Source organism: Rhinolophus sinicus, chromosome 6, assembly GCF_057876585.1.
Source record: "Rhinolophus sinicus isolate RSI-liver-muscle chromosome 6, RSI-T2T, whole genome shotgun sequence".
In the NCBI taxonomy this organism is placed as follows: domain Eukaryota; kingdom Metazoa; phylum Chordata; class Mammalia; order Chiroptera; family Rhinolophidae; genus Rhinolophus; species Rhinolophus sinicus.
In genome coordinates, this window is record NC_142506.1 from 28936373 (window position 1) to 28963366 (window position 26994).

The 26994-nt window shown below is 39.6% G+C and overlaps 2 pseudogenes; both read right to left on the bottom strand.

Moving 5' to 3' along the window:
- Window positions 1-13125: 13125 nt before the first annotated feature.
- Window positions 13126-14151, bottom strand: LOC148757845 (small ribosomal subunit protein eS12 pseudogene; annotated as a pseudogene).
- A 1770-nt stretch (window positions 14152-15921) lies between these two features.
- Window positions 15922-26994, bottom strand: part of LOC109437938 (large ribosomal subunit protein uL24 pseudogene) — a 53265-nt pseudogene continuing 42192 nt past the window's right edge.

Sequence of the window (26994 nt, forward strand, 5' to 3'; positions counted from 1 at the left end):
GGTTGCTGAGAAAAAAAGTTGAGTTATAGACAAAAGAGTATCTTTGGACTTGGTGATAGGTAAAGGTTCTTAGAGTTAATATGTATAAAGTGTTTGGAATAATGTTTGGCACAAAGTAAATACTATTAAATTGTTAGCATTTTGTTTTTTTTCCCCACGAATATGAATTATGATTCACCCCACCCCTCCCGTGAACACAGGAGCAACTACAGTCAGTTTGGCTTTGAATTACGTATTCATAGCATTATAGAATATATATTGAATTACATATATTGATAGCTATATCTAAAATACCAGAAGAAAATATTTCAATATGTTGGAGGTAGGATTATGGTGTTTATTTTTTCCTTTTATTTTCTTTGTGCTTTTTCAACTTTTCCAAGTTTTGTACATTGAGCATATGTTATTTTTGCAACTAATGGAAAATGCTATCTTTTTTTTCAAAAGAAAGGCAAGAGTAGCCTCCCAGGGTGGTGATAGTGGGGTAAGTTAGGCGGAACCTTTCTCCTTTGTGTAAGTGGATTAAACCCTCAAGTCCAGGCACGGCTTCTTGGCTCCTTGGGAACTGGGTGGACCTTAAAAATTAATGATTCCCCTCTGTTTGCATCTTAGAAGAAATCTGTGATTATTTGTTGCTCTTCAAACTTTCCATTTCAGCATCTTAAAAAGAAACCAAACAAAGAGAAATTAAAGTGTACAACTCAATTTGTTCCTACAAATCAAATTGTTCTGATAATTTCCCCTTTGATTCCTAGATTTTAAGAAGCTTAGCCTGTTTCCTGCCCCTAATTGCTCTATTAATTTAATCTGCTCAAAGTCTCCTAAGAGTCTAAATCGTGGATCTTCGTGGCTGGTTCTGGCTGGTCTGGTCTCTTCCATAGAGTTGTGCTGAGATGTTTTGCGTGTTACCCTGAATGCTATTTTGCTAGCTTTTTCCTTCCAAGAGTGTTTCTCTTGACCTAATTTAAAAAGCTCTGGTATTTGCACGAAGTTGCACGTTAAGTGAAAAGATGTGGACTTGTTTTCCTTTTCTCAAGTGAGGCCTGGAGCCACCCATTTGTCCTACTTTTCCTGTTTTGGTTCCTGATCACTTCTCTTACGGGCACCAGTAGCTTTATGTGTATCAAGCATAAATTGGTTATTTGCATAAAAACAGACAGCAAGCAAGTTAGTTCACTTTTGTTTCCTTATCTGTAAAGTGGGGATAAAAATATATGTATTAGCTTCCTAGGGCTGCTGTAACAAATGAGCATCACACTTGGCTTAAAACAATAGAAATTAATTTTCTTCATACTTCTAGAGGCCAGAAATACAGAAATGAGGTGTCAGCAAGGCCATGTTTCCTCCAAAAGCTTTAGGGGAGAACCCTTTCAGCTTTGGTCTTCCTTGGTTTATGGTAACATCACTCCATTCTCTGCCTCCATCTTCACATGGCCTTCCCTGTGTCTCTCCTCTGAGTTTCAAATCTCCTCCCTTCTCTTCTATGGACACCAGCCATTGAATTTAGGACCTACTCTAAATCCAGGATGATCTTATCCCAAGATCTTTAATTTAATTACATCTGCAAGACCCTATTTTCAGATAAGGTCACTTCACAGGTACCTGGGATTATGATTTGGACATATTATTTGGGGGACACTATGCAACCACTACTCTGATCAACCTTGTTGAGTTGCTCTGTGAGTATTAGAAATGATATGATAATGTATGTAATATAGCTACCACAGAGCCTAACACACAATAGGTGCTCAACTAATATTATAATAATCATCATAGTAATTATTATCACCACACCAAGTGCGTGAGGCCGGGCCTGACACCAAGCCTCTCTGTGCCTCAACCCACTTACTCTTCACAGAATCTCTCTTAAGGAGATGTTTAAAAACACGACCCTTAATGGACAAATGCACCGGCCACCTGCCACCATCCCCGACATGGCCCCAAATCCCACCCCGGGAACATTTTAAACATTCAGTTTACAGATGAGCAAACTGAATCTTCAGAAGCTTAGAGGGGCTGTTAGTTGTCGTGGCCGCTCAGGGGCTGTGAAAGTATTCACAAGGCACAAAGGCTAGAAGTTAGAAAGCTTATTCAAGAGGAAAAGCAATGGCAGAGAAGCAGCTGAGGGCAGAGTCTAGACAGAGCAGACAGACAACTGTACCAATCTTTAGGTGAGCTTCTCTTATATAGGAAAGTATAGGTAACTTTCTTACAGCAGAGGATGTGGCCTTTAGACTGAAGTCATTTGATTGACATGCGCAGTTTATATGACTGGTTTCTTTCTGCGCATGTTCTTACCCAGAATGCATATGGAAAAACCCACTGTGGGGGGGGGTGGGGGCGTGGGGCAAGCCATATGTTTATTTTATTCTAATTGTATTATAATGAGGCTAGAGTTCAAGCTAAGCAGTTTGCGCAGGCACCAAAAAACAGGTAATTCTGGTCGGGGTCTTATCTCATTTTTCTAGGGGTGTTTTACCAGAAAAATTTATCTATAAGGGCTGAGTCTGGACATTCCCCAGGAGTGGGTGCAGGTGATGCAATGTACTGATCAAATCACCTTCTGCTAATCCCTCTGAGGCTCACTTTTGGTTAACTCTTTTTCTGCCTCATTGTGAGTGTTACCAGGTGAAGGTCAGGCTGCCTGCCATTCATAAACCAACAACTGGGAGGCAAAATTGGTGGAAAGAAAAGCAAGTTTATTCGAAATGCTGGCATTCTGGGAGGACGGTGGACTACTGTTCAAAAGCCATCTCCCCGTCCCTCTCATGGCCATAAGAGACCATTAACACTGAGACATTAGTTAAGATCCAGTTCTAGAAAATACCCAAAGGTAAAAATATTTTGGATAATGAAGTCCCTTATCAAAAGATCCTGAATTTCCTTGTTCCTTACTAATTTTGATCAAGAGTCAAGAAGACAGAGGTGGCAGTTCCCAGGGTGGGATTTGGGGCCATGTGGGGGACGGTGGCAGGTAGCCGGTGCATTTGTCCATTAAGGGTCATGTTTTTAAACGTCCTTCTGCCTATTTTCAAAATCTTCATTACCTAAGGTCATTCAAAAATGGTGAGTAGACTTTGATGCCCAAACATTATGAAGTCCAAATATTGGCCATTTCTAAGTGTGAGCTGAACCTTATGGATGCCCAAATATTTATAGCACATAGACCATGTCAGGCACCGGGGCTCCAGAGAGAGCCAAGACCCAGACCTACCCTTGACTGGCACAGTGACTAACAAGACTTAGAAATATATAATGACTTGGCCAACTAGAGTCTTGGTGAAAGGGATTCACTGCCCATTAAATTAGACACTGCCTTGTGTTACTCTCCCCTCCTTTTACCTGCATCTATATATTCTGAGTCCCCAAATAGATGTTGAATTCCATGAGAATAAGGGCTGTATCTTTCCCATCTCAAGCTCCCTGACCCCACTCTCCAGCCGCACCTCACTACTATTCCTTCTCCAGGTTCAGCTCACACCTCCTGCCTCCAGGCTCAGTACTCTTACTCAGCTCCTTAAATAATGGAAGTGTCAGCTGGAGCCTACTTGTCCCTTAAGAGCCAGAGCAGAAGTCTCAAATACCCATTCCACAGACTTTGGAAAGCCCAGTGCCTTCAGTAAGTTATGTCTACAAGTTGCCAGGGGGAACTAAATTCTAGGTTACTTCCTGTCTGACCTTCTGCTTCTGTGAATTAGTTCAGCTTCGGGCTTACCTGACTCAGCCATTTCCTTATTTTCTATAAAGTCACACTGACACATCTTTGTGTGTATGGCAGACTTTATTAAAAATTCAGGAAGATGTAGGGATTTGTATCACAGAAAATAAGACAAGTTAAAAGTACACATTAGCCATCCTTTATAGCCTCCTTGGTCATGTTCTGAAAAACACCTCTCAGCTATTCTGCAGCCTTATGCCAGGTAACATAACCTCTTCTCCACCTTCTTTCTCCTCTCTTCTTGCTTCTTTTTCTTTCTCTCAGGAGTAAACAAAACAACACAAAATCATCCCCCACAACCCACATACACATATCAGTCCCATTTTCCAGTCCTCCCTTGTTTAATACTCAAGTTTAATTTTAAAACACCAAAGTTTTAAAATTACCACTCCTAAGGAAAGGCTTTTCTTAAATTCTATGACAAATCAACCTTCCTCCCTAGTTTTTGTCTGGATATTAAATAGTAGAGGAATGTGGTGATGGTTTAGTTTTCTAGTTACTCTTGATTCCCAGTTTCCCCATCTATAAAACGCGGATTTGATAACACTTGCTTCATTGAAGTGATGTGAGAATGAGTAAGTTCATGCATAAAGTCCTTAGCACAGTGCTAGGCACATAATCATTACAATGTTTGGAAGGCATGATACTATATTTGTCATAGTAGCTGTCATGATTCCAAACACCCACAGAAAAGTGTTACCTGTTCTTGCTTGATCTCTCTCTTCCTGTCCACTGGGGTCTTGTTCAGACATTTTGGCCTAAGTCAAGTGCCAGCTCCTCCATGGACACTCTCGGGAGCTCTCCCAGCCAGAGCTAATCACTCCTTCCACTCGCTCCCTGCTCGCATTCTGGTGGCACTGGGTTTACCCGTCCCTTCAGGCAAAGTGGAATGCAAAGATGCATAAGACAAGCCCTAAAATGAGTTTACAAACTGCAGGGAAAGATAGATATGGGCAGATAGAAAGGGAATGAGCCAAGGAAATTAGGAACTAGGAACGGGGTTAGGGAAGGAAGAGCCAAGAAGTAAATTAGTTGGCTTCAAGGTCTTAATTCAAAGTCAGCAATGTGGTCATGTTGACAATGTTGTCAACCCAGAATACCATTCTGCAGTTGTTGAGTTAGTTTTTCATCTGTTGCAAATTTTTCCATGTGCAGTTTTAGGGCTTGCCACTGTTACACTAGTGTCGATTATTTCAACATGTGTGTGTCAGTCAGGCTTCAACAGGGAAGCAGAACCACTATGAGTTATGGGATAAGGCATTTATTATAGGAAATGGACCTTACATAATTTGGGGAACAGCTGGGGAAGTAAAAGTCTGGAAAGGGGTGCTGAAGAATCAGAAAAAAGTCACTAACCAGCCGTGGCTTGTGGGGAAATTTGGAACCCAGGCATGCCCCGCTGCAGCAATAGGACCAGGAGGCGGCTGGGGAAGAAATCTAGGGAGGATTGTTGGCTCTTCCCGATGAGACCTCTGTGCGCTCACAGCACAGCATCTGCTGGCAGCCCTGGGGTTGCTGGTGCTGGCAGAGCAGGCAGACAGAAAGGAGAGCTGGATGCAGAGGGGAAGAGTGAGGGCGTACCGAACCTGCTGGCATGTCTGTGTGTATCTCTCCCCATCTCCTACCAATGACGACCTTTGACAGTAATGGTCCCTGCTTCATTTCTGCTTCCTAAAATCTCACACAGCTTAGTGTTTGGCCAACTCAACCCAGAATTATACAGAGAAAGGAATTCTAGGAAACAGAGTTCCCTGTAGGACCATCCAGCATATTCATTATGAATCTTGGTATTCACTGCAAATTGGATAAATGACTGGTCATTAATATCTACTTCTTGGAACCATGAATACACAATATTAAGAAAGAAAATCTATGGGATCTGGGTAAATGACAGGGTTAAAATTTTAGAACAGATAGTCCATAATCAGACTCCCACATATACAGTACATAATATATGATAGAGATGGTGGTACAGAAGAGTGGGGAAAGGACAACCTTTTTAAATAAATGGTGCTGGGCCAACTGGATGTCCAAACAGAATAATCTTGACCCCTTACGTCACAACATATATAAACATCAACTCCAAGCACATTATACATGTAAATGTGAAAGAAAAATAATAATAAATCTAGTAAAAGCTAAAATAGGAAACTATCTCCATGACTCTAAAGTTGGGAAAGATTTTTTAAATGGAACAAAAGAAAGCACTAATCTTTTTTGGAGAAAATGCGTAACAATTGTACAATTGTTGGATGCAGTATAAATTAATTCAACCACTTTGGGAATCTATTTGATGCTGAGGGGAAGCGGAGTTTGCCACCCCAAAATGTGCCTTCTAGGATAGTGATAATTTTAAGCTGCTTATTTTTTGAAAAACAAAAGATTCAGGAAAAATCTTATCTTCCCCCTGGCTGCCTAAAAGGAGTCAGATAGAGGACCAGCTCCAGGCAGGGAGCTGTCATCACAGATAACTATAGTTTAATATGAACCAGTGTGTAATAGACAGGGAGGAGCCTAGCAAGGTCCTTTGGATCAAAGTCCTCTCTGTGTCCCATTGTTAAAGATGGCCCAGCAAACATTTATTTACCAAACATTTGCTTTTCCATCCCCATGTAAATTGCTTTCCTGCCCTCTGGAGTTCCAAGCCACACCCCCCTCCCCACTTTCTCCTTAACTCAAGGTGGCATATAAGTCTCAACTGCCTGATTTGTTCTTGTGTCTCAGAGTCTTATGGAACCCCTATATGCACATAAATTTGGTCATTTTCTCCAGTTAATCTGTCTCATGTTAATTTGATTATTAGACTAGCAAGAAGAACTTAGAAGAGTAGGAAGAAATTTTTTTCCTTCCCCACAATGGTGTTTACTGAAGTTGAATATATTCATACCCTATATTCTAATAATTTCACTTTTAGATATGTACCCAATATAAATGTGTATGTAGGTATACCAAAAGATTTATATAAGAATGTTTATAGCTGCTTCATTAATAGTCAAAACCAGGAAGCAAACTAAATGTCCATCAACAGATGAGCAGATAAATAAATTCTGGTAGAGTCACACTACAGAATACTATGCAGCGATTAAAATGAACAGACGACTGCTACATGCAACAACAAGGATGAATTTCACAAACATAATTTTGAGCAAGAGAAGACACAACTGAATATACAGTGTATGACTCAAAAAGGGCAAAACTGATCTATGATGTTAGAAGTCAGGATAGAGGTTTCCTTTTCGTAGTAGGGGTTCATGACCAAGAGGAGTTATGAGGGAGGCTTTGGACATGCTGGGAATACTTTGGTGTTTGAAATGGAAGGTTGTTACAACCAGTGATAATGCATTAAGCTATACATGTATGAGGTGTGCTTTCTATGTGTATGTTTTACTTATGTCCTGTTTTATCCATGACCAATTCTCTTATCTGATAGTCTTTCTCTCACTTCTCAACCTCTTTTATTCCTCTGACATTGTTTCCTACCCTCTTTCTCTAAAAATGTTTTCCTTTCATAATTCTTCTTGCACCTTGGGTCCCTAAAGTCATTACTCAACAGATATTTCTTGAGTGTCCACAATATGCCTAGCACTGAGCCAGGCCTAGAATTTATGATGGTGAATAAACTAGCGAGGACCTTGACCTCAGGGAGGTCTAGCTTCCAGTGGGATGAGGCTTCTAAATAGGTAATGGCATCACAACTGACTCATCTTTCCACCTCCCAAATTCAGGTCTTTCTCAAAGCTCTAGGTTAAAGTCAGCTTCTCAAAACTCACTATCTGTGCCCATTAATAATCCCGCCACTGTCTACCTTGTTGCTGTGTAAGACCACAGCATCAGCTTCAACAAGTGCCTCCATCTCACAGCCCCTGATCTCCCTATCCTGCCCATTTCTACCTCTGAAATGTGCTCCCACCCCTCCTTCTTTCAGCTTCCATTGCTTCCATTCCAAGTTGAAGTCTTTACTTCTCATTTAGGGTTTATTTGCAGGAATAGAAGCCACACAAGCTAGTTTGAGCAGAACGCAGGTTTAGATAGCTGACAAATTGTTGAAAAATCTGGAAAAGACATTGAAAACAGAGCTTCCAGGAACAACACCCAACTCTTAGAATCCTGCTACCTCTGTCAAAAATTAGAAAGCAACTCCTGTCACTACAAAAGTCCTTGAATCAGGAAGCAAGTGACCCTGGCACCATGTTGCTTTTGTGTCATCCATATCAGCAAAATGGATTCTTGTCCAGAAGTCTAGCTACAAAGAAGTGTGAGTTGAAGTTTCCAGCTTCCCAACCTTAGTGCTTAAAATGGATGTTGAGCCTGCCAGTCCCAATGTCTTCCTCACCTAGCTAGTCTCCCAGCTTTCCTGCCATTCCCCATAATTCTATTCTCTTTATTGCTTCCAGCTCTGATCACATCACTCTGCAGCTCAAAAGCTTCTGATGACTCATCCTTTCCACTGAATTACAGGTTAAAATGCCCTTGCCTGTCATACAAGGCCTAACTTATTTTTCTGGTTTATATCCTACTCCACTCCTACAATTTCCTCCACATATTCTGCTCTGTGCATCCTCTTCCCTTCCCACCATTATTCCTCATTAAAATATGTAGCAGCTTTCTAGGCTCATTCCAAATGTAACTTCCTTTCTACATTCTCCTCTGATCCCCTTGACTAAAGTGGCCTCTCATTCCAATTCCACTGAGAGCTCCTCCTACTGTATTTAGATGTGGCGTCTGGAGGCTGAAGAGATGTGGGCCGGAATCCTAGCTTTGCTTGGGCAAGTAAGTTCATCCTGAACTCAAAGCCTCAGTTCCCTGCCCTGTCAAATGGAGATAATAATAGTCCCTGCTTCATAGACTTGTTGGAAGGACTGGTTGAGATGAGAACCTAAGCTGCTAGTGCACGCTTTCTACAGATGGCAGTCGCTGTAGAGTATTGTCTGGTTTATCTTTGTATCTCCTCATCTAGCTGCTTAACAAACACTCGTGTAATGAATGGAAAAGCCAAACCCAGTAGCATATTGACCTTAGTTAACAAGGTGATCAGTACCAAGACCCCAGGTAGGGTCAATTTAGGATACTGGTATGAACAGATGAAGTGTTTCCACTTGTTTTATCAGGTCAGGAGAAATAAAAGCTAAGACCCTTCATAGTTGGGCTGGGGCACAATCCCATGGTGTAGATCACAGGAAGTTACCAGTGCCTCATGGATAGAAAACAGTTTGGGAAAGATTTCCTGCAAAAGCCTTTATTTGGAGAGCTCTCATCTCTGTGCTTGGTGAAGTAGTTATTTGAACACAGAAAGGTGAAAGGAGGCGGGAGGTCTCAGATCAGATACATTCCCATCTAAACCCCAGTGGAAAATACTCATGACAGCTTAAATATTGCTGGAGGAGTGAAAACTGACACACGCCACTTTGGAGACCCACTTGGCAGTACTGATTAAATATGAAGATGCAAATACTCTATAGCCCAGCAGTTCCAATTCTAGGTCTCTACCCTAGGAAGACGCAAAGATGCTCTCACCAGCAGACTTGCTCAAGGTGATGCATTGCTGCATTGTTTGTAACATCAGGAACTTAAAAACAAGCTGAGTATTCATCTACGATGAATAAATAAAACGTGGTGTTCTTAAATGTTAAAATACAAACAAGCAAATGCAAAGGCATTAACTAGATTTCTGTATCTCAAAATGGATAGGTTTCAAAGGTATAATTTTGAGTAAAGAAAACAAGTTGCAGAATGATGCATTCAGAATCATACCATTTAAAGATATTAAGGCAATACTATATATTGTTCAGGGCTACATATATGTACAAGCTTTTAATAATGGGCTGAAAGGATACATGCTAAATTCATCATTGTAGTTACTTTTGGAAAGAGAAGTTAGACCAAGACCCACGAGGACTTAAATTTTATCTGTAATGTTTTTTCTCTTTTAATTAAAAAAAAAAAAACTTAAAGCCTTAAAGGACAAATATTAACAACTGAATTTAGAATGATGGTAACAGCATAAGAACACTATTCTATATTGAAAAGATTGTTCTCAAAACAAAAATATGACTATGAGTTTGATTTGGGGTATATGCATGTGTGCTGCGTTTTATTGTGTTGGGCTAGAGACATCGGTGAATAACCTTGACCATGATCCTTCAGGAATATACACTCGCAGGCAACACATCAACCAGTGCCATGGCATTTAAATTTGAACAACTTGCTGAGGTTCTTAAACACCAATGGACCTTTGTAACCTTCAGATGAAAACTATGTCTTCTGGACTCTGATTTCATATGATTTCATATGATTTCAATCTGGCATATGATTTCAGTGGGGTTGCAGCCCTCAGGTGAGGAGTCCACACTACTACTGAGGATATCCAGAGGTTGGCTTCTCTTGACCCCCAGAGCAGCTGTTAGAAAAGCATGGCAAAGACACCAGAGAGACAGATTACAATGCACTATATAAATACAGCAATGTCTTTGCAGAAGGACAGTTTGGAGTGAGTGAGTGTATGTGTGCACATGTGTGTGTACGTGTGTGTGCGCATGGGTGTGTGTGTATGTGTGTGTGTAGAGCTGCTGAAACCTTTTATGAGGTAAATAAGCACAGCTTTTCAAGAGCTTTCAGTTTGCATCCTGAAGTGTAATGTCAATAAGTCAGATCATTCTGGGAAACTTAGACTTGGGAAGCCCAGTTTTTGGCCAGTGTAAATGCCAATGAACCAGTCCTCAGAATCTGCTTCACTCCGCCTGGAGCAGGAAATTTAGAAAAACCCATTTGGTCTTGCGTAGGGACGTGATCTCTATTTTTGACAGAATGACCACGCGGTGTCCAGCCTCTATCGCCCCTTGCTGGAAGGGCTTGGTTTCACCCAAACACCCCTGAGGGGACAAAGCCTTCCCATTCAGAGCCCATGCTTTTTAAACTAAACATCTTTTTAAACAATCACTTTAGTATTTGGAGTGTTTGAATTTGACTTCTAGCAAAGGAAGAAAAATAGAAGGAATATAATTAAAAATTAATTCTGAAAAGTTTTAGGTCTGCTGCATCTTTTCCAGTAGATGCAAAGATCTGCTGAGTGGGGGTGATGAGCTGCCAGCACCCCGAGTGCAGAGCTTTCTGTCAGTAGCATTCCCATTGGCTGTGGCCAAAACCCTAGAGAAGGCATTAGACATTTACAGGAAACTTAATCTCTTCCAAAGGCCCAAAGTCAGATGTAGCCTTAAATATTTTATAGGAAAATATTTACCAAAAAAAATAAAGTGACTTGGCAATAAATCACAATGTAGTACTCATCAAGGTTACTACTTACTGACAGAGACAGCTGACATAATGATCCAGGCCCAGAATTATTTTGGAGCCATGAAAAATCTGTCAAAAAAAAAATCTATCTATCTGTCTATCTATCTATCTATCTATCTATCTATCTATCTATCTATCTATCTATCTATCTCTACCTCCCTACCTACCTACCTATCTGTCTATCTATCTATCAACTTTTTTAACTTTACCAAGGTGAACTGTTTTTGGATTGGGTGAATAAAGTCCAGTGAGCTCAACTCTGAAATCCAGAGAAGTGACACAGGGAAGCTCGTGCAAAACCCTCACTCTGCTTATGTTGAAACAAGAATTAGCCTCTCCACCCTTCCTGCAATGTGAGCGGTGGTTCCCCGGGGCCTCCCCTAAAATCTTCTGCAAGTTTTTGTTTAGAAACCCAACTAGGAAATTCACACAGCACTCTGGTGCCCACTCCCTGGGGAAAACATTTATTTGCAACAAACACTCAGCAGTTTTAGGGTCCAGGTGGCGACTGTACATATGAGCCTCTACCCCAGAGAGGATATCCTGAGTGCCTCTCCTGCCCGTGGTGACTTCTTTTTTCTTATAGTCTCCATTCTGCTAAACTGGACGGTAAGGCAGACATCAGTGGCTCCTGTGAACAGCAGAGGTTCTCAAACTTTCGCTTCAGATTGACTTGGAGGGCTTATTAAAAACAGAGACTTAGTGCCATCTCAATTTCTGATTTAGTACTCCTGGGGCAGTGTCCCAGAATTTGCATTTCTAATGAGCTCCTTGGTGATGCTGGTGCTTCTGATCCTGGGATTGTGCTTTGAGAATCACTGGTATGTGCTTTTCATCTAAGGTGCCCCTAATTCTTCAGCTTGGGTTCAATCCCAGAATGTAGCCCTCAACCCACAGCCTTCCTCTACACAAACATCTTGGAAGGAGGGGGTGGTACAGATACAGTCAGCCAGACACAGAGTCCAAAGTTATATATAAAACAGCCCTTTCATTTTGTGTTCAGCAGAACATTCCAATCCATTCTAGTGACCACAAAGGGGCCAGGGAGTCTGGAGTGGCTCCCCTGCTCCCTCACACCAGCTTGCCCTTCTTGGGGTTCTCTCACTAAAGGGGGGCCTCATTATGACCTCAGGCACCCAGGTGGCAGCCCCTCTCTTTGGAGAAAGAGACTTTTCTCTTGGACATCCAGCCCTGTCCCCCTTCCCCAGTGCCCCCTATTCATTTCTTTTTTCAGCTGAACTGTGCATTGTTCATTTCCATCTTGACATGATAAGGCTTCAGGACCTGGGGAGTGGAAGATGGAAAAGGGGAGAAGAGGTCTTCCATCGTGTCTGCCCTCAGGGTGTGCTGAGTACATGATAATCAGAGCTTTCCTGCTGCCTGATTAACAATGCCATAGCTATGTCCTGAATTATATTAAAAGGGTCTCCCTCTGTTATCCTCGTCTGAACCGTATCCCATCCCAAGGACATGGGCAGGGGAGGGGCAGTCTTGCCTTTGCACAATAATGGGTTAGTGCACTGGTGATCTCCCTGGTAACCACTGCCTTCACCCTCAAAGGGTAGGTTCAATGCTGGGAATCTTTACTTTCAGCAGCTGAGATGATTTTGGACAGGGATTTTTGTTCTCCTTAGACCACAACTGGTAGGCAGCAGTTACCTTTGTCTATGACTAGAGGTGGAACATATTACACCTGATTAATATGCAATTCCCTAGCAGTGTTCCCTCCACAACCTGGATGTCATCCAAATTACCAGGAAACTTCAAACAAAATATGTATTCTGAAAAAATATGTACAGCACAGAAAGCAAGGGCATACTTGTTTTCTTAATATATGTAAAGAGCTCTTACATATCAGTAAGACAAATACTGATAACCCAATAGGAAAAAAGGACAAAAGGCATGAATAGAGAGTTCAAACATACAAAAATTCCAGATACTTATTAACATATGAAAAACTAGTGAAATCCAAATAAAGTATAGAGTTAAGTGAGTAATTAGAAACTCAGGGAGTTTGTAAGCCCTGTAGATCCCACCATATAAAAAATTCTGATTCAGTAGGTTCATGAAATTTCGGGATAGGATATGCATATTTTTTAAAATAAGAGCCAAGTTTTTTATTCATTTTTTTTGCATTTGGAGTATTCTTCGATGACGTCCTTGAGATTCTTTGCTAGCTTTGTCCTTTACCACACAACTGCAACCAACCACTCCACGTGGTTTGCCCTCTGTCAGTTTCACAGAGGCCTGCCCATGCCCCTAGTTCCTCATTACCATGCACCTTAATTAGGTTGATTTGTTGTTCAACACAAAGGGCCTCCACCAACGTGACATACGTAGACTCACGACAGTTGAATGCAAGCACACAAAGATGGGCTTGACACCAAGACATTTGGCAGCTTTGCAAATTCCACCTGTTTGGCGATGGTGAAAGAGGGAAGACTTCAGCCCCTTGTGTAAAGCAGTATTAGCGACCGTTACTCCTCCAGCAGCAATTCCATGGCAGCGGGTTAGGGGTGGACCTGAATCTTGAATGCACCTGATTCTCTGCCTCCACCCATCTTGTTGGTGGCAAGCAAAGGGGGAATATGCATTTTTAGTAAGCACTTTCAGGGCCTCTGAAATGCTACATTTTGGACACACTGTACTGGAAACCTAACTCTTGATATTCTACTCATAATTACTATGTCCATCAATAAAATGTGAACTCAATTGGAACACAGATCTTCTGAAGATAAAAAGATTATGAACTTCCATTCATCTTGTCTATTTGGGGCACTCAGTGAGTTTCTTAATAAAATTCTTACCACCACTTGACACATCATAAGTGTGAATTGAACAAATACTGAAAACAAGGAATTAATAGAAAACCTCCTGACATGTCGTCCCTTTGGATCACCCCAACTTGGTATAACCAGAAGAGTTTATTTTCTATGGCACTTAATTCACATTTTGGTCATATTGTTTTATTTTTCAGTACAGGCACAATATGAACTATCAATTTGTTTGCAGAATTAGAGCCCCATAGGTTTGTTGCACCTCTTCCAAAGGCATCCTGTGTCCAATCTTTTCAGGTTCTCTCTGCTCATAGTTCCCTCTTCCAGGGACTGCCTAATCAAATCCATCCACAGCATACCCTCCATCCCCCAAAACACACATTTCTAGTTAATTTCTACTCAAGTCTTAGCTTCAAAATCATTTCAGTGTCCAGCCTCCTACACTGGTAAGGACCTCTCCAACATCCTCCCCCACCCCACAGAGCACATAGTCACTCAGTGATATCACCATTACTTAAAAGGAAAACAGACCCAAAATTCCTTTCTTTGTGTTTTGTTATTATTATTATTTTTTAATCCGTTGCTTGTGCTTTCACAATTAAGTTCCAGTGCTGTTCATTAGAACTTTCTATGACAGTGGAAATGTGCTTTATCTCTGCTCATGTTTCAATCCAAGAAATCTGTTGTAAACCACCACGGAAAACTGCCTCCTAAAACCAAATGCTTGATTGCTTCGTTTGTAACTTACTTTTTCTGTTAGGTTGTGTATTTCTTTTTACAGTGACTCATTTTAGCTGAGGGGGCAAGAAAAGTTAGTGAAAACTCTCACAAAAGAGGTGATATTGGAAACAGTTGAGAGCAGTGAAGAGGTGTTTCCCTATAGAACAACAGAGAAAGGTCCTGCAGGCAGATGGAACACCATGGAAAGGTTCAGAAGCCTGAAATGCAAAGTACAGGAGGCTCGCGGTCAAAGACAGTTAAAGCCAAAGGAAGACATAAAGGGAAACTGACACAATTTTTTTGTGTAAGATATAAGCAAAATTGAGTAGAACTTGATTCAGAAAAGAAAAAGAAAAATTATTTTAAAAATCTATCTTTTTATATATGCAGAGGGTGCCCAAAAAATGTATACACATTTTAAGAAAGGAAAAAACTGTATTAAAATTGTAATACTCAATATGTACTGATAACAAAAGATGAGTGTATACATTTTTTTGGCACCCCCAGTATTTAACAAAAGTTAGGTAATAATTGTTAAATCTGCCTTAATTTTTAGAATTAAAAAATAAAATTAGTGTTAATTTAGGGTTTGGGAGTGTCAGGGAGGGAAAAATTTCCCCCTTACCATTCTTGTGTTTTTGTGGCTGGACTAATAATAAAATTGACACAAGACCGATTAATAGGAGAAAAAACAATTTAATTTCATGCACACATGAAATTTTTAAAAATTGATGCTCAGAGAATAATCAAAAAGCTGGCAGCTTTTATATCTTTTTACACAAAGAAACAATAAATTTGTGAGAATTTGATAGGATAAAGAAACTTTGGTTTGGGTGCTCATTAGTAAGGAATATAAGCAAAATTTGGGCTTGTGTAATAAATTAGTAAAAAAGTAGTAAGTTTGTTTATACAGGTTTCTCGGCCCTGAATTCTTGAACTCTGGTGATAAGGATGCCTGTTAGTCTCCAGGTTCAGGTAGGGCACCTTTCACAGGGGAGATTTACCTCCTGCATTCAGGGAGACAAAGGAGGGTTAAGCTGTCCTTCTTGCATCAGCTGCTTTTTAAGTAACTTTAATTCAAAGTAATCCATACACTAAAGTAGCATATTTTGGGGTGGCCTGCTCTGGGCTTCAAGAGTAGTCCTTTTTTCTTTTTCTTTTGAATTAGAAAACATTTCCAATTTTTATTCATAAAATTAATCAAAATAGCAAACGTAGATTTACAGAGCCACATATCAATAACAAAAGAGGAAGGAAACAAAATATTCCAGAGCTACTTTTAAAAGTTTCAAAGGAACACACACCAGGCTAAAAAGTCCACATTTAAACCATGGTTGCACGCACAACAGATTATATTTATTCCTGCATTTTCTCAATAAGTCCTTCCTTATATTTGCCTTTCTCTTTTCCAACTTGTCAAGATTTGGCTTTGTGTTCAATGATTTTTTAAAAATTTTTATCCAGTTTTACTCTGGTGATAACCACCTTGCTCGGGGGAATGCCCACGTGGATAGTTGTGCAGTTAGCCTTCCCACGCTGCACCCACTCAGCGTAAATGACTTACTTCTTTCTGTAAACCTGGACTACCTTGCCGATTTGCTGAACTTTGTAGTGTCCTCGAACCATCTGGACTTCGTCGTCCTTGTGGACGGGCATGGAGAGAACCTTGTGCTCCTGCCACAGCTCCTCTGAGAGTGGGGATGACGTGATCTTCCGGTGCACGTGTGAGGGGGTGTTGAAGTGGCGTTTCCGGTTTTGGCTGCGGGTCCAACGTCATAGTGACCATTTCGCACCGGAAATCCCACTTTTTAATAAAACATGTCTGGTAGCATATTTGATGAGTATGTTGAAGTCCTTCATTTTTTTCAATTGCCTCCCTTACTCTACGATTTTTAAATGTTTCACTTTTGAAGATCCTATTATATTCATTTTTTTCCCTCTTAATTGTTAACTGGTCTAACTCTACAAGACTCATTTATCAATGTTTGCCTGTGATTCTAGCATTCATCCAACATCACTTCCATCAATTTCATGAAACCCTACATCAGGGTTATTCATATTATGGTGATATTTGTGTCCCAAACTAACCAGAGACATTTTGATAATAATTACCAGCTTAAGAAGAACTGCCTACAGTTCAGTATGGCTGGAGTATTGGGTGTGAGGTAGGGAGCAGTGGGAAAACCTCCCAACTTTCTAACCTTCAGATTTCTCATCTACCTTGAGGAAGCTGTTACAAGCTTGCAACAAAAATTGTACAAATGAAGACATCTAACTTTGTGCCAGAAACATGACTATTCCTCAGCAAACACTCATGGTCTCCTCCACAATGCTTTGGATATCCTGTGTTGCATTTGCTTGATTGATTGATTTGTGCAGTGATCAGATTTTTGTCTTGTCACTCTGTCAAATAAGCACAAAATCTGAGAAGAATTTTTGCACTGCAGAGGGCCAAAAAAAAGAAAACAACAAAAAACGTTTTTCAATTTTTAAGACAGGTGTTCCCAAGAAGCCAGTTTCCCATTGAATAGAGAGCTAAAAGCAGAACAGGAATGTGAGATATTACATATGTTGAGGATGATAAGCTGAGACTGAACAGGGCTGGCATCTGCAAGACATGCAAAAATTTTACATTCAAGGCCAAGGGATTCCGGAATCCAACTCTTCCTATGTATCATTCATTCTGGAGAAATAAATAAATGAGTGAAATGAGAATCAGCATGCCTTACTGCATTCTTAAAATTGAATTTATAAATAAAAATAAGAAAATGGAGTACAACCTGGGTTCTTATGAGGAATTATTGACAAATGTGGGACTCTATTGACAACTAATCTGAAATGCAATTTTTCTGTCTATTGGTCTCTAAAATCATTTTTGAATTCATATTTTAATGTATTCATTTTTGGAATGTTTTATTTCTCTCAAGAGCAAAGGGATTCTTTGAAAAGAATTATATGTGAAAATTAGCTGAGTGGTTTGCAACCATTTACACTGGAAATTTATATGCAGTGGCAGTAGTCTAAAATGTAACATTTACCTTATCATACAATTCCTATTACTTTGGAGATACCTCAGAGAAGATATCTCACGATCCAGTTAAGAAGTAAGGTCCTGATTTTATAATGGGGAACTGAAAATAATAATGAGATTTATTATCGAATTAGAATCCTAAAATCATGAACAAAGGAAGGAACAAATTTGAGATTTTAATCTTTCTGTTCCATGTTCCAACCACATAGTAATAATTTCATGAGAAATTTCTCATAATTTCTATGAGGTAATATTTGCTGCTATTTTCCTGGTGTGGATTGATTTCATGGAAATACATCCCAAGGATGAATGATCATATCGAAAAGAGAAAAATGCTGATAGGTTGTGTCTTACTCATACACACACACCCTCCTTGGAAAATTTTTAACAAAGAATTGAGCATGTAATCATTACATGAATATTTAAGGGAACTACTGATTTGAGAAAATTTGTTTTGGAAGAGCAAGACTAAATATTAACGATAGGGCACAGAGAAAATCTAAGCTCCGCAACAGGAAGGTCAGAAAAGACCTACTTATCTTCTGTTACTTGCCATTTCCAATTCCCCTATAGAAGACTATTCTTTTAGGTTAATTTTCTTAACATATAAATAAACTTGTATAAATTAGTTAAGAGGAAGCTCAACAACGCAACAGAAGACATAAACAGGTAGTTCACAGAGAAAGAACACGAAAGGCTTTTAAGCATGAAAAACACTGTAGGCAATTATTAACTCAAAGAAAAAATAGGAAGTTGTATAAGAAATGCAATCTTAGTTCACTCCTTGGCTCAGCAACAAATAATATTTATATAGAAAAAATAACCTAAATGCTGAACCTAATATACCTTTCAGTATTTTATTGAACAAGTTGGACTTAGAAGGTTCAAGCTGCCAAGCTCTCTGTCATCTCACTTTTTCGGCCCAGTGAATGAACCATCAGACAGCTTTAAAACTTTGCTAAGTACTTTTAGGTTATGAATGAATTGTTTCAATTTTTTTCAAATTATCCAAAGTCCAGTGTAGTCTGCTATCCAAACACCAAGGTCTTATCCAATTTATACTTCTCCTTTCTCACAACTTGCGCCTGACCCAGGCTTGAAGTTTGCAGTGGGCAAGAAGTATAGATAGGATTGCCAAATAAAATACAAGACGCCCAGCTAAATGTGAATTCCAGAAAGTAACAAATACTTTTAGCAGAATTATGTCCCAGATATTGCATAGGATGTACTTATGCTTAAAAAAGCATTCATTGTTTTTCTAAGATTCAAATTTAACTGGTCATCCTATACTTTTATTTGCTAAATCTGGAACATGAAGTAGATGAGCTGCCTCTGGCTCCTCCAGGGTTAGATACAGACATGGAAAGGGTGGGAAGAAACGGAAGAAAAGCTCTTGGCCTTCAAAGTTACCATCTGCCCTGGGTACCCTTTTCACATGTCATATGTCCAGGGCTGACTCATGAGAGCGCCTTCATCAATGGGAATATTTTAGCTGTACTTTCCTTGACCTGGAAGATATCTCATTTAGCTGACTGCTGACAATTGTCCACTCAGCACATGGCTTCTGGTTGTCTACTCTGTTGGGGGGTCATTTTTCACCTTTCCAGATGATACCGGTGGGTGGGGAAGTTTTGAAAGCCACCTATTGGCAGCTCTCTTCCACAGACTCCAATCAGGCCCACAGAAAACCACATCCTGGCCCCACCAATCCCTGGAAATGCTGGCCAAGCCTGCCCTTTGTCCTGCTTCCAGGAAGGCTGCTTCAGCCAGCTTTTGGCCTTCGGACTTGTTTTTTCAAGTGTGAGTCATTCACCAAGTTATGTGACTGCCCCCCAAACTTCAGTGAACACCTATCATTCTCTTGGAGGGTCCTCTATCCCCACATGCAGTTTAGGGTGAGTGGTAGGAGTCCTTCTCCCATTCTGCACTGGGGCTGGGCTGGGAAACACAACACTGCGAATTCTCCCAAAGTAATGCCCAACGCAGGCTGCTTCAACCCCTTAGCTAGTTCCTGAGACTGCAGGGAGTTAGCTTCCAAGGCTGGACGGATCACATTGGGGCCACCCAATTTGCAAGCTCTACATGGATTGTCTAGAATCTCGACTATTTAGAATGTGGGGGCTCTTTGAACCTATTGTTCTCAGGTTTGGAGCCTCAGTTCAATCTCAGAGACTTTAAAAATCTATTTTAATTATCTATTATATAACTAAAAATGGTTATACAACCATACTGTGAAGATGACAAGAGGGAACTGTCGGGGGAAGGGAGAGGGTTTGTCGTAAATCAAATCCTCATCTATCATAACAGGAAGGCAGAAGAGTATCGAAAACCAATAAATCAAGAAGTAATAGTATAAGCACATTACTTAGAAGTATGGAGAAAAATACCTGAAGGAAGTTCCAAGTAATTGAAAATACTTGTCTTTGGGGAGTGAGACGCGTTTTGAAGATGAGTAGAGACAAATACTGCTGTTTTTCATTATAAGCCTTGTAGTACTCATTTTTAAAACAATTTATTGCTTTGATAATAAATATTTGAATGGTAAAACTTGCCGAAACCACCAAAAATGCAGTCATTAAAACGAATGAGGCATCTACATCAAACTAAAACATTTCTGCACAGTTAAAGAAGCCATTAACAAAATGAAAAGACAACCTACTGAATGGGAGAAGATACTCACAAATGATATATCTGATAAGGGGTTAATATCTGAAATACATAAAGAACTCACACAACTCAACATCAAACAAACAATAAAAAACTGGGCAGAGGACCTGAATAGACGTTTCTCCAAAGACATACAGATGACCAACAGACATATGAAAAGATGCTCAACATCACTAATCATTAGGGAAATGCAATCAAAACCACAAGATATTACCTCACACCTATCAGAATGGCTATCATCAATAAATCAACAAACAACAAGCATTGGCAAGGATGTAGAGAAAAGGGAACACTTGTACACTGTTAATGGGATTGAAAATTGGTGCAGCCACTATGGAAAATAATATGGAGATTCCTCAAGAAATTAAACATAGAACTGCTACGCAACTCAGTAATTCCACTTCTTGCAATTTATCCAAAGAAAGCAAAAACAACAATTCAAAAAGATATATGCACCCCTATGTTCATTGCAGCATTATTTACAATAGCCAAGCTATGGAAGCAACCCAGATGGCCATCAATACATGGATGGATAAAGAAGATGTGGCACATATATACAAAGGAACATTACTTAGCAATAAAAAAGAATGAAATCTTACCATTTGTAGCAACATGGGTGGACCTAGGGGGTATTACGCTAACTAAAATAAGTCAGACAGAGAAAGACAAATACCATATAATTTCACTTATATGTGGAAACAAAACAAAACAAAATAAATGAATAAACAAAACAGAAACAGACCCATTGATATAGACAACAAACTGATAGCTGCCAGAGGGGAGAGGAGTGGGGAAAAAGGTAGAAAAAGGAAGAATGAGGCAGTCTATGTAATAATGATAGCTCACACTTAGTGTTTGATGAGTGTGAGGCATAGTCTAAATTCCGGACATATATTAACTCATTTAACCATGTGTATTTGTTTGCTAGGGCTGCCATAATGAAGTACAACAAATAGGTGACTTAGAATAGCAGAAACTTATTGTCTTGCAGTTCTACAGGCTCAAAGTCAGAAATGAAGGAGTCAGCAGGGCCATGCTCCCCTTGAAAACCTGTAAAGAAGGATCCTTCCTTGCCTCTTCCAGCTCTAGTAGATCCAGACATTCCTTGGCTTGTAGCAGCATATTTCCCATCTTCATATGGTTTCTCCCTTTGTGCATATCTGTGCCTGTGTCCAAACTACCCTCTTTTAAAAGAATACCAGTTTATTTGGATTAGGGCCCATGCTAATGACCTCTTTTTAACTTGATTACCTCTGTAAATACCCTATTTCCAAATAAGGTCACATTCAGAGATACTAGGAATTAGAACTTCAACATAGCATTTGGGAGGTGAAATGACACAATTCAATCCATAACACCGTGCAAGGACCAGGTGAGGTAGGTACAATTATTAGCGCCATATTGCAAATGAGGAAACTGTAGTACAGAGCAATTAGAACTAATTTGCTCAAGAATCCATGACTAACAGTGGTACTGAAATTTTAAACCCAGGAAGTCTGTCTCCCCTATTCTGTGCTTTTAGCCACTAGACCATACTCTCTACATTAAGTGCACAGGCAAGGTGAGAGCATTGTGTAGAGTATGGTATCATTCTTGTGAGAAAAAAAAAATTGGGGACCACTATTACATGCATGCTTACATAGTCACAGTACGTCTTTGGAGGAATGCCCAAGAAACTGACAGCAGTGTCACCAGTAGGGAGGAGAATTTGAGGACAGAGAAGTGAGCCTGTTCTTTTATATATATATATATATATATATATATATATATATATATATATATATATATATATTTAGCACTTTGAAGTTTGCTGGGGTTCATTTGTTTGTTTACCATGTGCAGGAATTGATTTAAAATATCTAAATTAAAAACGAAAGCTAGAGGAATGTCCTATCCCTAATATCATCTCCAAGACTACAGGGGTGACTTGTATAATATTTTATGGAGGTGTGTAAGTAATGTATTTGGAGGAAATGATCTAATTGTTGTTTCTCAGACAACCTCTTGAAGAAAGACAATTGTTTTAAAGGACTGCTTAGGTGGCTGTAGAACTTTGGATAGTGGAATATTACGCAGTCATTAAACCACATTTATGTAGAATTTTTAAATGATATTGGGAACTATGCTTATAACATATTAAGTGAACATGTATGGATAGATATTCAGTTATCTTTAAAAACAATGCCAAGGAGTGACTGGTGGCTTAGCTGGTTAGAGCATGAGCTCTCAACAACAAGATGGCCGGTTCAATTCCCGCGTGGGATGGTGGGCTGTGCCCCCTGCAACTAAGATTGAAAACCATGACTGGACTTGGAGCTGAGTTGTGTCCTCCACAACTACATTGAAGGACAACGACTTGGAGCTGATGGGACCTGGAGAAACACTCTGTTCCCCAATATTCCCCAATAAAAATTTATTTAAAAAAAATGCCGAGTAGAAAAAGCTAGAAGGAAATAGACCTAAATATTAAGCATGGTTATTTTGAGTGAGGGTGAAAGAATTATGGATGATGTTTATTTTCTGCTTTATATTTTTTGTTTCATATATATTTTGTAAGTCTGAAGATAGAATTTAAAACATTTCTTAAAATGCTAGAAATGTTTCTGGTGAGTTGAAGCCATTTCCACATTGACCGACACCGACTGCCCTGAAGAGATACAATGACAAGATGAGTGTGTGTGCCTCTGAAAATTTTCTCCCTCAGAAGCCAGCCTAAGAATCCATTTTCCCATGTAGGCACTTCTATTCTTAAACTACCACTTTCCTAACTTGATTCCTCAGCAAGGTTTTTTAAAAGGCATGAGGGTGTTCTGCAAGGTGTCAGCTATTATACTTGAAACTGTATTTGGACTATTCTCTTTCAGCTGGCTGCAGGTATAACTTGGTCCTGCAGGCTCAGTGTCAGCTGACCAAGGGTGGGGCTGTCACTTAAGACTACTCATGCTGTGCACTGCACAAGTCAAGGGTGTCATTCATGCAAACTGATGTGAATAGCGTCTCCTAATGAGGCCCTTGGGAGCCACCCTCATCATAAAACTTATCTGGTTTCCTGGAGAGGTTTGCACTTCTCTCACTAGCCCATCACATATCCTCTCCTGCTGAAATAACATAACCAGTGACAGCTCTCAGCTTATCTTCACTACTTAGGGTACGTGTCTGCATGGTAGGCTTCTGTGGTGCCAGCCTGCATATGCCTCAGACATTATTAAACCACGCTCAGCCCAGAGCTGAGCTAATTCTCCAGAGAGCTGGGGTCAGGTCCTCAAGTTCCAGTCACTGGTCAGCAGTACTTCTTGGCTTGCATTCTAGAAAAGTTTAGTATGGCATTCTCAAGGATGGCTACATTAAACATCAGACTAGAATAAAAACTGCTGTGAAATAAAGCGAGAGTACTTCAGGGACTGGAAACACTCTGATCTCAAGTCCTTCCTTCTGATCAGGCGGGGAAGTACTGCTCAGCCCTAATCATTCTAATAACCAGACAGGTTTATGTAACACTTCTAAGTTTACAAAGGGCTGCTGACGTCCAGGTCATATAGTGGAGCAGAAAAAGGAAATTACAGAAAAGCATCATGTGCTTGCTCCCATTTACGTCATGATAATCAGAAATCAATATGATCCTAAATATATAAAGAGATGGCTGGAGGAAGTTCACTTAAATTTTATCAGTGGTTATCTCTGGGGGGTAGAATTTGGTGCCTTTTTTTTTCTCACTTTTTTATTCTAATTCTCAGTCTTATAAGAACTTTTTTTTATTTTAACCATTAGTGTGTATTATTTTTATACATTAAGGACAGAAAAATTGTTTTTCCAAAGAGCAATTACACACATCTTTTTTGCTATAACCTTAGGCAAGTTAGCTTACCTCTCTGTGCCTCAGTTTCCTCCACTATGAAATGGAGATAATAATATTACCTAGTTCATGAGACTGTCAGGATGAAATGTGTTAATATATGTAAAGTACTTAGAACAGTGCTCAAAACATTGAAATGCTCAATGGTATTATTATTTTGGTGGTGACGGTGGTTGGTGTTTATTATTATAACCTCATATTATGCAATGACATGGACAGGACAGCAATTACTCAAAAGAGAAAAAGCCAAATTATTTTTGCAAACCCGTGAAATAGTGATAGCTAAAAAGAAAAATACAACTGTGTTGACATACTAAATGTCAGGGGGCAAACTGCTTCAGTGAGGTAACTTTCAAGGAGATAATGTTCCCAGAAAAATGTGGTGATTTTTAGATTAATGAACTTCAAAGAGATGTATGAAGGTCATAGTGAAACAAGAACTTCTATAAGAAATGCCTTTACAACATAGGTCACCTGCAACAACTCAGTCTGTTTTCATCAACACAGACCCTTAAAGTAAGAACCTGGGAGGGGTGGGGGTAGTGCTGTGTACATTAACTCCTTCGGTTTCTATTTACAGTGGGGTCTCTACCTGGCATGCGTATCTTGTGAAAGGCCTGGAAAGCTAAAGGTTTGTGAATGTGCACAATTTAGGGCATCAGGCTCTCCGTGTGGGTGAGCCCAGGGAGCTTAACCATGAAATACTTGCTCTGAAGCTCCCCCTAATACAATTCTTGACTCAGATGCCTGTGGCTTCTGCCTTCTGGTCATGAAGGCACCTAGACGTGAATTCCTGGTCCAGGTTCTTTCATCTGATGACAAGTGATAGAGGTTGTGGCAGCAAAGGTATGTTATCATCCAAATTGATTTGAAACAGGGACCCGGGTGAAGAATCCAGCGTGTGTCCTTATTATCACCAGTGCTAAAGTCCTGAACAAAGCTGCCTGCCCATTAAGGATGTACAACAACAAAGATCCATTATTATTTCACTTAGAGGAATTTTGTACTTAAAATTCCACGGTAAATGTAAGCACTTTTCACTAGCAATTTCATGGCTGAAAAGAGGAATTATTGTCAGCAGTACAAATTGATAGATAATGTTTATGAACCCAACCACAAGAAGGGCGTATGTACATCTTTCTGGCAGATGAATTGCTTTGTTACCCAGTGTTACCCCATGACAAAAGTAAGACATCAAAACCACTGATAGAAAGAGGCAAATACAGATTCTTCAAAAGGGGATATAAAAAACTATTTTCATATACATATATCCGTTTTTATAAAATAAAAACTAAATGTAAATATTTCGAAGTAACATGTAACTTAGTGAGTTGCATGTACGGGTTCAATATTATGTTATTTTGTTTATTCACACCATACTAAGGGTAGAAGTGATTATTTAAAAAATGATTTGGAACCTGGTCTAATATAGACCATGGAGAAGAGTCCCAAGCCTCCACCCCCATAGCAGTAAAAAAATGGAAGCGTTTTGGAGTAGTTATACCAATGACCACCTGGGTCAATAAAAGAAAAATCTTTATTGATTTGAGCCACACAGCTTCTTGGGACAGTTTCTAAGATAAACAAGGTGCAAAATATTTGCTTCTCAGTATTTGTAGGCTACTGAGCTGAATCTCAAGAGCTTGGCATAAGATGGTCCTCTGAGAGTTAAACTATAAAATCAAATGGTTTTCTTTTTTTCTACAAAGGTTGGTGAAATTTTTCATTTTTCAGTTTTAAATAGGGGGAGAAAAACACCTACCACATACCATATACCACATGCCACGTAGCACGTTCATATACCAATCATTAAAATCTTCTAGAGTAGAAATTTGTGAAATACTTTAAGATCTACTTGGATAAAGTTAAAAAAAAAAGGGGGGGGGGACCTAATGGTTTGCAGTAGAAATAGTCAAAATCTCCTTAAAGAAAGAGAATTCTACCCAGACAGGGCTTGACAATCCTAGAAAAAGCATGGAGGGAAATATGGGCATGATGCAGCCAAAGGGCACTGCCTAAGGGAGCAGAAATCTTAGTCAACAACTTTTGAATCTTGACTATATTTTGCCTGGAAAGGCCATTCCCCACGCGTGAGTAGAAGCAGATTGTTACCAAGTGACCATAAACGCTCAGATTCCTAGACAAAAACCTCCCTAGAGTGAGCTGGATGCATCACGCTCTGTGTGCATGATACCATTAAACATTCAATTAATCCCATACCTCTTGTTCTCATTCCATGTTTATAAGCAATCTCTCGATTACTCTGGCTTCTCATGTCAGTGTCCCTACAGAGAATTTTTTTATGGAGAATATGAACATAATGGGTTCCTATCATAACAATTATCTGTGATGTTGTAAATTAATTTAATTGTTATGTTTAAATAATTAAACATAATTATTTAATTGTTTGTGATTTAGCTTCTCATGCAACTTGACTACAGGGAGAAAATGGGCTCCCCATGCCTTCTTAGGTATTTCAGTCTACAATCTCCATATGTTTTGATGTTGTAGCTTAAGTCTCAGTGGGCACCTTCAGTTCACATATGGAACATACCTCTCAGTAAATTAATGCATTGGTGTTTTCGTTTTATATCTAATCTCATACACCTGGTTAAGGTGAGTGTAATTGACAAAACTAGGTTTCTAAGCCCATAAGATCAAGGACGAGCCAGAAGACCGTGAAAAATTGTCAAAGGTAGAAGGTGTCATGTGAGGCCAGATGAGAAACAGTTGATTGCTTTCCCTGGAAAAGCACATCCCCTTGTCTCTAGGTGGGTAGAAATACCCCTCATCCTTTTCTACATAAATCCCAGACCATAAATGAGCTTACTGGTTTTATGGGATTATTTGAGACAAACTGGTAAAAAAAAAAAAAAAAAGAGGGATATCTGCTCAAACCAGTGAATTTGGCTCTTGAATATGTGTAATTGACCAGAAG